This window comes from Salmo salar, chromosome ssa13 (assembly GCF_905237065.1).
Source record: "Salmo salar chromosome ssa13, Ssal_v3.1, whole genome shotgun sequence".
NCBI classification, from domain to species: domain Eukaryota; kingdom Metazoa; phylum Chordata; class Actinopteri; order Salmoniformes; family Salmonidae; genus Salmo; species Salmo salar.
The window spans coordinates 112028026-112037737 of NC_059454.1; positions in this window are offsets into that span (position 1 = coordinate 112028026).

Sequence of the window (9712 nt, forward strand, 5' to 3'; positions counted from 1 at the left end):
GACTGTCAGTACTGGGTAATGGTACTGCTGTGATGAGGTGACTGTCAGGAATTGTAATTGTGTTAGCATTGGTTAGAACATTAGTAGGTCATTCAGCTAGGCAGCCATAGTATATGTTCCAAATGAAATCCTATTCCCAATATAGTGCACTACTTTAGACCAGAGTCCTTTGGAACCCTACTCCCTATATAGTGCACTACTTTATAACCCCCTGTAACCCAGCAGTTCATTATAACCTCCTGTAACGCTGCAGTTCATTATAACCTCCTGTAACCCAGCAGGTCATTATAACCTCCTGTAACCCAGCAGGTCATTATAACCTCCTGTAACCCAGCAGTTCATTATAACCTCCTGTAACCCAGCAGTTCATTATAACCTCCTGTAACCCAGCAGTTCATTAAAACCTCCTGTAACCCAGCAGTTCATTATAACCTCCTGTAACCCTGCAGTTCATTATAACCTCCTGTAACCCAGCAGTTCATTGTTATCCTCCTGTAACCCAGCAGTTCATTATAACCTCCTGTAACCCAGCAGTTCATTATAACATCCTGTAACCCAGCAGGTCATTATAACCTCCTGTAACCCAGCAGGTCATTATAACCTCCTGTAACCCAGCAGTTCATTATAACCTCCTGTAACCCAGCAGGTCATTGTTAACCTCCTGTAACCCAGCAGTTCATTATAACCTCCTGTAACCCAGCAGTTCATTGTTATCCTCCTGTAACCCAGCAGTTCATTGTTATCCTCCTGTAACCCAGCAGTTCATTATAACCTCCTGTAACCCAGCAGTTCATTATAACCTCCTGTAACCCAGCAGTTCATTAAAACCTCCTGTAACCCAGCAGTTCATTATAACCTCCTGTAACCCAGCAGTTCATTATAACTTCCTGTAACCCAGCAGTTCATTATAACCTCCTGTAACCCAGCAGTTCATTATAACCTCCTGTAACCCAGCAGTTCATTATAACCTCCTGTAACCCAGCAGTTCATTGTTATCCTCCTGTAACCCAGCAGTTCATTATAATCTCCTGTAACCCAGCAGTTCATTATAACCTCCTGTAACCCAGCAGTTCATTATAACCTCCTGTAACCCAGCAGTTCATTATAACCTCCTGTAACCCAGCAGTGCATTATAACCTCCTGTAACCCAGCAGTGCATTATAACCTCCTGTAACCCAGCAGTTCATTATTACCTCCTGTAACCCAGCAGTTCATTATTACCTTCTGTAACCCAGCAGTTCATTAATACCTCCTGTAACCCAGCAGTTCATTATAACTTCCTGTAACCCAGCAGTTCATTATAACCTCCTGTAACCCAGCAGTTCATTATAACCTCCAGTAACCCAGCAGTTCATTATAACCTCCTGTAACCCAGCAGTTCATTATTACCTCCTGTAACGCTGCTGTTCATTATTACCTCCTGTAACCCAGCAGTTCTTGGTCCGTATCACCGACGTCATACAAGCCACTGTATTAACGTGTCCCTTTGAGAGGACATTCTGGGCTTTCCAATGACATCATGTGTTGGGGGGTGTGACCTTGACAACTTTATCTTCCTGTTTCTTAACAAAATGGCTACCGTCAAAATCAGCACATTTTTATGGAAGTTTGAAAATTAGTTTGTGTAATGATTGTGAAATGTATTATATTTTGTTGTGAGTTTGAAATTCAAATAGTTTCCAGTAAGTGAATATTTTAGAAATAGTAAATAGTAAAGTGAGTTGTGTAATCATTATTACTATGTCCTCTGTAGTGGACACCCTGGTGATGTAACTATGTTTTTCAACCTGCTGTACCCATTGGCTGTAATGATAATGTTTTCCACCTGCTGTACCCATTGACTGTCATGATAATGTTTTCCACCTGCTGTACCCATTGGCTGTAATGATCATGTTTTCTACCTGCTGTACCCATTGGCTGTAATGATAATGTTTTCCACCTGCTGTACCCATTGGCTGTAATGATAATGATTTCCACCTGCTGTACCCATTGACTGTAATGAAAATGTTTTCATCTACTGTACCCATTGACTGTAATGTTAATGTTTTCAACTACTGTACCCATTGACATGTTAATGTTTTACACCTACTGTACCCATTGACTGTAATGATAATGTTTTCCACCTACTGTACCCATTGACTAATGTTAATGTTTCCACCTACTGTACCCATTGACTGTAATGATAATGTTTTCCACCTACTGTACCCATTGACTAATGTTAATGTTTCCACCTACTGTACCCATTGACTGTAATGTTAATTACGTCTTCATGACCACTACAGAGCATCATTTTGCACTTACAATAACGACTAACAAAGCTATCTCCTCATTTACACACTGGAGTCAGACAGACAGAGAGAGCAGAGCAGAGCAGACCACATGCTAACGACTAACAAAGCTATCTCCTCATTTACACACTGGAGTCAGACAGAAGCTCTGACATATGATGAGCCCTGGGTGACGATTTATAACCCCATGAGAGGAGCTATTGTCTGCAGTCTGGAGAACAGTCCCTCCTCTGTGTGTGTTTGTGTGTGTGTGTGTGTGTGCGTGCGTGTGTGTCTTTGTGTGTGTGCGTGTGTGTCTTTGTGTGTGTGTGTCTGTGTGTGTGTGTGTGTGTGTGTGTGTGTGTGTGTGTGTGTGTGTGTGTGTGTGTGTGTGTGTGTGTGTGTGTGTCTTTTTGCGTGTGTGTGTGTGTGTGTGTGCGACGGCCAGTGTAATTGTTTGTGCAGTGACACTGACGTGACAGCGCAAGGCTTTAGCTTTGCAATTGTGTGTGTGTCGTAATGTAACATCAGTCATTATAAACGCTTGTAGCATCAACACAATGCAAACACTCCATCACACCTGTCTGTCACCTTGACAACAGACCTGACGTCTCCCTGGTATTGGTGCAGGGCTGACCACCCTCTCAGGGAGGGAACAGACCTGACCTGACGTCTCCCTGGTATTGGTGCAGGGCTGACCACCCTCTCAGGGAGGGAACAGACCTGACATCTCCCTGGTATTGGTGCAGGGCTGACCACCCTCTCAGGGAGGGAACAGACCTGACCTGACGTCTCCCTGGTATTGGTGCAGGGCTGACCACCCTCTCAGGGAGGGAACAGACCTGACCTGACGTCTCCCTGGTATTGGTGCAGGGCTGACCACCCTCTCAGGGAGGGAACAGACCTGACGTCTCCCTGGTATTGGTGCAGGGCTGACCACCCTCTCAGGGAGGGAACAGACCTGACATCTCCCTGGTATTGGTGCAGGGCTGACCACCCTCTCGGGGTTGGTGTGTCTAGCGATATCACAAGACTCTAAAGGAATCAGCCCATCAATCTAGAGGAATGGTCAGGAGAACAATCTGCTGGTGTCACAACTCTCTCTCTCTCTGTCTCTCTGTCTCTCTGTCTCTCTGTCTCTCTGTCTCTCTGTCTCTCTTTTTCTCTCTCTCTTTCTCTCTTTCTCTCTCTCTTTCTCTCTCTCTCTCTCTCTCTCTTTCTCTCTCTCTCTCTCTGTCTCTCTTTCTCTCTCTCTCTGTCTCTCTTTCTCTCTCTCTTTGTCTCTCTCTCTTTGTCTCTCTGTCTCTTTCTCTCTCTCTTTGTCTCTCTCTTTGTCTCTCTCTATCTCTGTCGCTCTCTCTCTCTCTCTGTCTCTGTCTTTCTCTCTTTTTGTCTAACTTTCTCTCCCTCTCTAGCTCTCTATCTCTGTCTCTCTCTCTCTCTTTGTCTAACTCTCTATCTCTCCCTCTCTCTCCTTCTCCCTTTGTCTCTCTCTCTCTCTTTATTTGTCTCTCTCTCTCTTTTTGTCTAACTTTCCCTCTCTCTCTCTCCCTCTCTCTTTGTCTCGCTCTCCCTAGTCTGCCTCAGACCAAATTAGTTAGTTAAAACCTCTACGGGATCGGTGCATAGTTATATACTTGGAAATGTATAATTAAACCAATTAGGCACATTTGGGCAGACTTGACACAACATTTTGAACAGAAATGTAATGGTTCATTGGATCAGTCTACAAATTTATTAAAAATACACTGCTGCCATCTAGTGGCCAAAATGTAAATTGCACCTAACCTGGAAAAGTACATTATGGCCTTTCTCTTGCATTTCAAAGACGATGAGGGGAAGAAAAAATGTGCATGTTTTTTGTTTGTATTGTCTAGTACCAGATCAAATGTATTATATTCTCCTACATTAATTTCACATTTCCACAAACTTCAAAGTGTTTTCTTTAAAATGGTATCTGTCACGTCCTGACCATAGTAAGTTGTTATTTTCTATGGTAGAGTAGGTCAGGGTGTGACAGGGGGGTGTTTGTCCGTTTTTGTATTTCTATGTTTAGTTTCTAGTTTTGTATTTCTAGGTTGGTTTTTGTTTGGCATGACCTCCAATTAGAGGCAGCCGGTTGTCGTTGTCTCTAATTGGAGGCCATATTTAAGTTGATGTTTGTCCCACTTGTGTTTTGTGGGTGATTATATTTTGTGAGTAGTGTGTTTTCTTCTCTGCATCACGGTTTGTTGTTTTTGTGTTTTCAAGTATTAAAGTGTATTGCATTCAGTTTCACGTTTAATAAATATGTGGAACGAAACCGACGCTGCATTTTCGTCCAATCATTCGAACAGCCGTGACAGTATCAATAATATGTAAATCCTTGCTTCAGGTCCTGAGCTACAGGCAGTTAGATTTGGGTATGTCATTTTAGTAGAAAATTGAGAAAAAAAAAGGGTCCGATCCTTAAGATGTTTTTAAATGGTCTGATTCAGTGGATGATCCTTTTTATATTCCACATTACTGCTGTGTGAGCATCTGGAAGGCTAATATAGCATTTCAAGGTCAAGATACAGTTTGATCTGATTTTAATAATCTGTTCCTTTCTGGAGTAGCCCCATTTAAAAAGACAATAGAACAAATGAAAGACCCAGCGGTAAGACAGCCACTCATACTGAATGAAATGATGGCATACCACTACACCTAGCCTGAGATCTTCATACAACAAGATGGCATACCACCACACCTAGCCTGAGATCTTCATACAACAAGATGGCATACCACTACACCTAGCCTGAGATCTACATACAACAAGTGTGGCATACCACTACACCTAGCCTGAGATCTACATACAACAAAAGATGTGTCCTCCCAACTGAAACCAGTGATGGTCGATGTTTTGCTGCAGTGTTGAAACCCAGCCTCCTCATCCTCCACCCTCATCCTCTTCCTCTCCTCTTTCCTCCTCTTCCTCTCCTCTTTCCTCCTTCTCCTTCCTCCTCATTCTCCTCCTTCCACCTCCTCCTTCCTCCTTATCCTCGTCCTCCCCTCCTCCTCCACCTCATCCCCTCTTCCTCGTCCTCCATCCTCCTCCTCCTCCTCTTCCTCCCCTCCTATTTCCTCCTCCCCTCTTCCTCCTCCTCCTCCTTCTCCTTCCTCCTCATTCTCCTCCTTCCACCTCCTCCTCATCCTCCCCTCCTCCTCCACCTCATCTCCTCTTCCTCATCCTCCTTCCTCCTCATTCTCCTCCTCCACCTCATCCCCTCTTCCTCCATCCTCCTCCTCCTCCATCCTCATCCTCCCCTCTTCCTCCTCCTCCATCCTCCACCTCATCCCCTCTTCCTCCTCCTCCTCCCTCCTCTTCCTCCACTTCGTCCTCATTCTCCTCCTTCCTCCTCATCCTCCCCTCTTCCCCCTCTTCCTCAGTGAGGCAGATGGATTACCAATAGCGGTAACATCACAGTGGAGATCTGACCTTTCAGACATCCCTCTACAGACACTGACATTAGCATTCCTGATCACACACACACACACACACACACACACACACACACACACACACACACACACACACACACACACACACACACACACACACACACACACACACACACACAGCTACAGCATCCAGTGTTCCCTAATTATTTTGTCCTTTTTCCCAAAGTCATGGATCACAGTGCTTGGTCTGTTTGCTTTGTGCTGGTTAAAATACTATCTATGGGTTTTAAAACAGCTACTAGCGCTGTGTGGTTCAAGTAGCATTCACCGTCGCTTGATCAACTTCGAGAGAGAGAGAGAGAGAGTAAGACACGTGTGAGAGAGAGTGAGTAAGACACGTGACAGAGAGAGCGAGAGAGTCAGATGAAAATGGAGAGAGAAAGATGGGGGGGAAACGAAAGAGTAGAGGGATCATTCCCAGATGGTCCAATAGAAGGTTTAGTGTGTATGTGACAGACAGACAGACAGACAGACAGACAGACAGACAGACAGACAGACAGACAGACAGACAGACAGACAGACAGACAGACAGACAGACAGACAGACAGACAGACAGACAGACAGACAGACAGACAGACAGACAGACAGACAGAGAGACAGTCAGTCTGATACACTGACAGACAGACAAAGCTGCTTTGGCTCCTCTGTTGTGTCTTGGAGGCATATGAAGGGAAAGAGAAGGAGAGCTGGAGCAGGAAAACAGCTAGCTACCACCTAATATGTATCTAGCTACCCCCTTCTAATATGTATCTAGCTACCCCCTTCTAATATGTATCTAGCTACCCCCTTCTAATATGTATCTAGCTACCCCCTTCTAATATGTGACTAGCTACCCCCTTCTAATATGTATCTAGCTACCCCTTCTAATATGTATCTAGCTACCCCCTTCTAATATGTATCTAGCTACCCCCTTCTAATATGTATCTAGCTACCCCCTTCTAATATGTATCTAGCTACCCCCTTCTAATATGTATCTAGCTACCCCCTTCTAATATGTATCTAGCTACCCCCCTTCTAATATGTATCTAGCTACCCCTTCTAATATGTATCTAGCTACCCCCTTCTAATATGTATCTAGCTACCACCTTCTAATATGTATCTAGCTACCCCCTTCTAATATGTATCTAGCTACCCCCCTTCTAATATGTATCTAGCTACCCCCTTCTAATATGTATCTAGCTACCCCCTTCTAATATGTATCTAGCTACCCCCTTCTAATATGTATCTAGCTACCCCCTTCTAATATGTATCTAGCTACCCCCTTCTAATATGTATCTAGCTACCCCCTTCTAATATATGATTAGCTACCCCCTTCTAATATGTATCTAGCTACCCCCTTCTAATATGTATCTAGCTACCCCCTTCTAATATGTATCTAGCTACCACCTTCTAATATGTATCTAGCTACCCCCTTCTAATATGTATCTAGCTACCCCCTTCTAATATGTATCTAGCTACCCCCTTCTAATATGTATCTAGCTACCCCCTTCTAATATGTATCTAGCTACCCCATTCTAATATGTATCTAGCTACCCCCTTCTAATATGTATCTAGCTACCCCCTTCTAATATGTATCTAGCTACCCCCTTCTAATATGTATCTAGCTACCCCCTTCTAATATGTATCTAGCTACCCCCTTCTAATATGTATCTAGCTACCCCCTTCTAATATGTGACTAGGTATCCTAATTGTTAGAGCACTGTGCCAGTAAGCGACAACCTCTAACTCCAAAATGTTCTGGGACAAAGTCCATGGAGAATAAGAGCACCTCCTCCCAGCTGCCCACTGCCCTGAAGATAGGAAACACTGCCACCACCGATAAATCCACAATAATCGAGAATTTCAATAAGCATTTCTCTACGGCTGGCCATGCTTTCCTCCTGGTTACCCCAACCCCAGCCAAAAGATCTGCACCCCTCGCAGCTACCTGCCCAAGCCTCTCCAGCTTCTCCTTCCCCCAAATCCAGAAAGCAGATCATCTGAAAGAGCTGCAAAATCTGAACCCCTACAAATCAGCCGGGCTAGACAATCTGGACCCTTATTTTCTAAAATGATCTGCCGAAATTGTTGCAACCCCTATTACTAGCCTGTTCAACCTCTCTTTCGTGTCGTCTGAGATTCCAAAAGATTGGAAAGCAGCTGCTGTCATCCCCCTCTTCAAAGGAGGGGACACTCTAGACCCAAATTGCTACAGACCTATATCTATCCTACCCTGTCTTTCTAAGGTATTCTTATCGGCAGACTCATCAGCCTTGGTTTCTCAAATGACTGCCTCGCCTGGTTCACCAACAACTTCTCAGATAGAGTTCAGTGTGTCAAATCGGAGGGCCTGTTGTCCGGATCTCTGGCAGTCTCTATGGGGGTACCACAGGGTTGAAATCTCAGGCCAACTCTTCTCTCTGTATATATCAATGATGTCGCTCCTGCTGCGGGTGATTCCTTGATCCACCTCCACGCAGACGACACCATTCTGTATACATCTGGCCCTTCTTTGGACACTGTGTTAACAAACCTCCAAACAAGCTTCAATGCCATACAACAGTCTTTCCGTGGCCTCCAACTGCTCTTAAACACTAGTAAAACGAAATGCATGCTCTTCAACCGATCGCTGCCCGCACCCGCCCGCCCGCCCGACTAGCATCACTACTCTGGACGGTTCTGACTTAGGTATTTGTAGTTGTCCACATATTCTAGGTGTCTGGCTAGACTGTAAACTCTCCTTCCAGACTCATATTAAACATCTCCAATCCAAAAGTAAATCTAGAATCGGCTACCTATTTTGCAACAAAGCCTCTTTCACTAACGCTGCCAAACATGCCCTCATAAAATTGACTATCGTACCAATCCTCGACTTCGGCGATGTCATTTACAAAATAGCCTCCAACACTCTACTCAGCAAACTGGATGCAGTCTATCACAGTGCAATCTGTTTTGTAATCAAAGCCCCATATACCACCCTGCACAGCAACCTGTATGCTCTCGTTGGCTGGCCCTCGCTACATATTCGTCGCCAAACCCACTGGCTCCAGGTCATCTATAAGTCTTTGCTTGGTAAAGCCCCGCCTTATCTCAGCTCACTGGTCACCATAACAACACCCACCCGTAGCACGCGCTCCAGCAGGTATATCTCACTGATCATCCCCAAAGCTAACATCCACTTTGGCCGCCTTTCCTTCCAGTTCTCTGCTGCCAGTGACTGTGACGAATTGCAAAAATCGCTGAAGTTGGAGACTTATATCTCCCTCACTAACTTTAAGCATCAGCTATCTGAGCAGCTGACCAATCGCTGCAGCTGTACATAGGCCATCTGTCAATAGCCCACCCAATCTACCTACCTCATCCCCATATTGTTTTTATTAACTTTTTTGCTCTTTTGCACAACAGTATTTCTACTTGCATATCATCTGCTCATCTATCACTTCAGTGTTAATTTGCTAAATTGTAATTACTTCGCTACTATGGCCTATTTATTGCCTTACCTCCTTACTCCATTTGCACACACTGTATATAGATTTTTCTATTGTGTTATTGACTGTACTTTTGTTAATCGTATGGTTTACTTTGTGTTTTTTTGTCCCACTGCTTTGCTTTATCTTGGCCAGGTCGCAGTTGTAAATGAGAACTTGTTCTCAACTGGCCTACCTGGTTAAAGGAAGGTGAAATAAAATTGTAAAACTAAATAAAATATCTACCTAGATACATAGATATATGTCCCTTCAGCTGATTCTGGTTCACCAGGTCCCCTCAGCTGATTCTGGTTCACCAGGTCCCCTCAGCTGATTCTGGTTCACCAGGTCCCCTCAGCTGATTCTGGTTCACCAGGTCCCCTCAGCTGATTCTGGTTCACCAGGTCCCCTCAGCTGATTCTGGTTCACCAGGTCCCCTCAGCTGATTCTGGTTCACCAGGTCCCCTCAGCTGATTCTGGTTCACCAGGTCCTCTCAGCTGATTCTGGTTCACCAGGTC